We start from the raw sequence: 6,000 nt of genomic DNA, 5'->3' as shown, positions 1-6,000 counted from the left end.
CACATTCCCAGTGAGACCACACAGGCTGAGAACACACACATCACTGTGCTGAAGGCTCAAGGATGTTTGTATTAACAGTCTTTTATTTTGAAACAATATAAACAATAAGATCACAAATATACAGAAATATTTCAAGGAATGCATCCATTATGAAAATCAAAGCTATATAAAAAAAACAACATTTGGCATTGGTCAAAATTAATCACAAGGTGTATTTTTACATTCAGAAGCTCAAATATTAAGAAGCCATAGAGTCACATTTTCTACTTGGGTGTGTGGAGGGAATCAGAACCGTTCTCAGCAGCAAGTCCACGGCTCCTTTTCCTGTTTTCTCCTGTGAACTTTAAACGATCCGCTGTATGCTGGTGAATTAGCCATTAGAGTTTTGTGTTTCTTCAGCATCGTCCCAACGGCAGAGACAATGTCCTCCACTTTACTCCGCTGACATAGCTCCTCTCCTTCACCTCGTCGTCCATTTAAGCGTTTCTTAGGCAGGTTCTTGGCAGAAGTCTCAAAGAAAACCATCCCATGAGCCTTGGCGAAGTTCATGGCCAGCTCCTGGCTCACATGGCAGTCGGTTCTGCCGACTTCACGGAGGTCACTCTTATTCCCAATGAGGAACCTGAGGAGAAAGGTAACAAATGAAACACGTCTCAATGTGGAATTCCACCGGGCTTTGTACTTGGGACATGGGATATTTTTCAAATTGAAAGTTTCCTACAGGCTTTATTTGGGGAAACTTACCATCTTATACAGATCAACCAGTTTTAACTAATCATGTTGTCTAAACTAACAGCTGGACTGCACCAATTAGACTAAAAGAAATTGGATTTGTTTATTGTAGGAGACAATATTAAAACGTTAATGATAAAAACAAAACAAAACCAAAAAAAACAGAAAGTGATATATAAAAAAAAGACTGGAACAATTTCCAGTGCTGATTTTTTTCAAGAGATAACCTGCCATTATGTTCATATTCACTTACATGGAACTTTGTAGAAGTACTAATAAAAATCTAATTTTAATTTAAAGAAAAGCTTCTTATCATGATAAATCATGTCATATCAAGTGCAGTTTTGCAAAAGGCAGTTTTGAAACTTTTGTTTTTTAAAAAACATTTTATACTTTTATTATGGAAACCGGCCTCTGCATAGTTGATGCTGAGTGAGTTTTTTTTATTTTATTTCACCAGGAAAATCTACGGTAAAGTTACTTTGAAAAAAAATCCTGGTCAAACTGGAAGCAGCACACAGAGATTACAAGAACATTCAAAGTAACACCAGAAACCATCAACACCGTCATAAAAGTTAACACCGTAATAGTTTAAGACTTTAAGTTCATCTTTAAAAATGTTTAAAATATTTTTAACTCATAAAAAAATAATTTCTTCATAATATTATTTGTATTGCCACCATGAAACTGATTTGTTTCTAAAAGTTTCTGTTTTGCATTAAACTTTAGTGCTTTTACTTTAACTTACTTGGGTATTTCGTGACCCAGAGAGTTCTGCCGACACTCTTCCACCCAGGAGGTCAGTCCATTAAAACTGGCCGGACAGGTGACGTCATAAACAAACAGCACTGCATGGACGTTCCGATAATAGTGCTGCACCATGGACTTCCGGAAGCGCTCCTGTCCTGCAGTGTCCCACAGCTGGAGCTGATCGGCGGGTTGCAAAATGAGAAACAAGGGATTGAGTACAGAACTGAGATGTGGCCTTTTCTCAAAGTTAGGTGGCAGAAACAAAAACATAAAAAAAAGAGGAAATGAATGAGGCTGAAGGCAAACAGAGGAAAAGCAACTGTGTGTTGAAATAGCTCCAAGCAGGCAGAACAGAAGCAAAGAAAAGACGCCGTCATTGGGAGAAATAAGAGTGAGTCATTTCTGATAGCGAGCAAAGGAAAGAAACAAACATGTGGACTTCGACCTGGAGAACATCCCAGTCAATATTTTGAAACAAGATTTTTTTTTTTATTCATTCAGTACTTTAAAATGGACTCAGTAGCAGGATAAGCAGCTGGACAGGCCCGTTTCACACCAGGACTTCAGAGAATTAGCAGGACTCAAAGTCCATCTCTTGCTGCTCGAACATGATCCTAAAAGTTGTTTCAATCAATGAATGTGGTGCAGAGTTTTACAAGTCTTTGTTTATTTTTAACTAAACCTCTACTGTTTGGTTTTCAGAGAGCCTTCAGATTTTTCTGACCTGCTCCAGGCATGTTATGCAGTGGCTTGACTATCTCTGGACACACAGACAGACAGTCTCCTTCTACGTTGCATTCAATCCAAAATGGCCACATCATCCTGTTTGGACTTGGAGCAGATTGCAGCATTACGTTCCTCACCAGCAGGACGGACGGCAGAAAAATCTGGATGTTCAGTAAATGACTGATCCAATACAGTATTATGATCTGCATTTTTTTCTAACTGAAAGGACATCAATCAATCTTGGGTTTTCTTTGGTACAATGTTACAATCTTAGCTAAATTTTCCTCTGAAAGTTACTTTCACTCTTCCTGTGAAAAATGTTTTAATCTCAACCAAACTTTTGTTTTTAAAGTCTGTACTCTGCAAAAAGGAATATTCCATATGAAGCAGAAGAAACAAAACAAAAACTCCCAACAAAACCGGTGTTCGTAGATGTTCTCGATAAAATCAGATGTTTTTGCAAAGAATGGGCACAAACATCAATCTTTTGATCTGCAAAGCAAAGACATACATCAAAGCTTACAGCTGTAGCTGCTGTGAATTGTGGTTTTACAAAGCACTGGATGCAAGCTCTTGAAAAAACAAAAAATATGTGCAACATTTTCCTTCCACTTCCTAATAACACTCCGGTTTGGGTTTACCCATCACATCAAGTGCAAAGTTGTTTATTTTAATGAGGAAAAAATGGGGAAAAAGAAGATAAAATAAAAATCACCATGACATCTTGAATCTAAGGCAGATGAGTTTTGTTATTGAGCAATATGACACTTCTTCCATCAGAGACCAGAGGGTGAATCAAACCCTCTCCTCCTAACGGCATACAGCAGAAAAAGTTAAGACACTTCCTCTCTCATGTGTCAATTTCAAAACACTCAGGAAACCAACCAACCAACCAACACCCACACATTTAAAAAAAAAAAATTTGTTTTTATGGAGAGCTTATTGTCATGTCTGCAGAATGCTGCTTCCCAACAAATCACAAGTGCACCATGACAGAATAGCCTAGCTGGAATTAGATGCACTGGTGAGGTTCACACACAACATGCCACTAAAACTACTTCTCCGCGCGGGGATTTATAAGCTGCAGACACAGAAAGTCCGGCTCATTTTCTGCTATCCTGGGAATTTGCTGCTCAGCTGAGAACAAGCAACATCTCCATGAAAAAAAAAGGAAGAAAATGCCAAACATGTTTTAGCTTGAGAACGATCTGTGCTGTGCGTAAAAATGTTTTTGGCACGCTGTATATGTCTGCACCGTCTTCGGGGGATTTTAACTTAAAACGAGTATCCTAACAAAAAGTCTCCTCTTACTTTTATTTTCTCTCCATCAACTTCCAGCGCTCTCTCGCGGAAGTCCACCCCGATCGTGGCCTCACTCCTGCGGGGGAACTCCCCGGCGCACAGTCGGTGCGTCAGGCAGGTCTTCCCCACCCCGGAGTCTCCAATCACCAGCACCTTGAAGGTCCGACAGCGGCTAATCAGGGAGGACACGCTGCCCAGAGAGCTGGAGAACTCAAGAGAAGACTCCATGAACCTGACCTCCACACGGACCCAAACTCTGTGACTCCAGTGATTCTGGGGCAAAAGCTTCCCTTTATCCGGTCCGTCCTTTTTGGCCAAAAGCTGCTCAGCCTCACTCCATCGCGCTGGACAGCCGCGTGGGTGAGAGAGGAGGGGAAGTGGGCCGTCTTTCCTTCAACATCTGTGTTTGATTTATCGGAGGAGCCAGAGGGCGGAGAGACATCGAGATCTGACCTGATCGAACATGTTGATTGATGGGGCGAAGGTTTAAATTCCTTTCCTTAACACTTTCACAAAGTCACATGTCTGTTGTAATCACATTTATAACAGACAACCCGAGTGCACAAGTACTTTGTTACTGTACTTAAATAAAATGTTAATATATCTACGTTTCACTATTTCTGCATGAATAAACAGTTTTGTAAGGGAAAAATGCTACCCAAAGGACGTGGCACTTCAAAAATAAGTAAATAAATAAATATCTCATTATCACGATCGACAATTTTAACTGTTCATCTCATTTGGAATATAACCAACGTTTAGTAAAAACGGAAACAAAATAAGCAAAAAAAAAATAAATACAAAAATAAAATACGGTTTGGTAGACAGACCACGGGATGAAGGCTGTATAGTTTAAATTGACTTTACCACAGGATTACCAAAAATATTTGAGTCTTTAAAAAAACAACTAAAAACCGAAGTGTAATAATAATTCTCATCACTGTATCCTAAACAGTAAAAAAAAAAATAAAAATGCATGAATACTAATAGAAACATTTCAATAAGATAATTAGATGTGTGATTCGATCATTACTTTGAACTTGAAATCAATGTTTGCTAAACTACATATAAATACTTCTGGATTTATGATGGATAATAGAACATTTCATTTACTACAATCCATGATCAAATAATTGAAATCATCACAAGTACGCAACAAACTAACGTCTGATTGGTTACGCTGCACCCTGGTATAAACTGGACCAATCCCCTTGCAGTGTTAGCGCCGCCTTCTGGCGTAGGGCTGAAAAAAGTTAGAACTAGTTAAATGAATACAGAATGACTCAAATAATTTAGATTTGAATTATTCTCACATTTAGCCATGTGGGCATAGATTATTTTAATGTTGCGTTCATCGTTATGTGGAGTGATTTCATTTAAGTTGTCACAAAATGAGTATTTAATGAGTTCTTTGTTTATTGAACAATGACACTGACTCTGCAGCGACCTCTACAGGAAACAGATTCACCTTCAAGATTGTTCAAAGGTCCTGTATCACATTAACTTATACTCCAGTCCAAAGTAGAAGCACTTTTTGTGTCAAATCTATTTAAAATACAAGCGGTTCGTTTCATCTGAGCATTTGAAAAGTGAGAAATGTCTATCAAAGCTTTTCAGAGAACCTATATTTACAATACAGAGGGCAGCAAAAGACGCACAAAAACTCAGATTTTTTTTCTTTTGTTTTTAATACAAAAATCCAGAGATATCATACATCACCACCTCAGATTTCATCTTTCACATTAGAACCCAAATGAGAGGAAAAAGGGGAAGAAAAGTTCCTGAAACTGAGGGGAACAGAAGAGGTAAAATTGTGTTGTGACACCTTCCCTCAACAGGCTTCAATGCTGATTTCTGACTGTTCCGAGAGCCACTTCAGGTACAAGGTCCCCCTGAAGGACGTGTTAAAAATGCTCATTTTCTTTTCAACAGAGCGCTGACATGCAGATAAAACCATTTCTAACTGCAACAACAACAACTACACGCGGGCCTCTGCTTACAGGATCAGTGGATCCACAAATGTATCAAAGCCTGATTAGCGTTCGTGGTTCTACTGACCCTTTGTATGGACAGGAAGGTGACTATGGTATTGCTTAGGTTTACCCATCTCTGTCATAACCATGTAGGAAAAAAAACAACACAGTAGCAGTGTATTGGAAACAGAGCGCAACACAATCTTTACAGCTTTTATTCTGTGCTACAAGGTGCTCCAAAAGATCAGACGGGATTAAATGTTCCCTAGTTGAACCCAGAGCGGTGTAGGAAGCACATTCTGATGGAAAACTGTCCACACGTTGCCGTGTCTCCGCGGGGGATCGGGTCTTTCTCCCAACTCTCCACAGATGCTGAAGTGAGTTTTAGAGCAGATCCAGATGCGTCTGCAGCCGCTGGATGTCCTCAGATTGATTAATGTTCAGCTGGCTACAGACCAGAGACCAGATCCACTCCGTCCCACATCATGGAGCGACGGCTGTGTCTCGTTTCCATATA

Source organism: Xiphophorus hellerii, chromosome 5 (genome assembly GCF_003331165.1).
Source record: "Xiphophorus hellerii strain 12219 chromosome 5, Xiphophorus_hellerii-4.1, whole genome shotgun sequence".
NCBI classification, from domain to species: Eukaryota; Metazoa; Chordata; class Actinopteri; order Cyprinodontiformes; family Poeciliidae; genus Xiphophorus; species Xiphophorus hellerii.
This window is presented reverse-complemented; position numbering follows the sequence as displayed.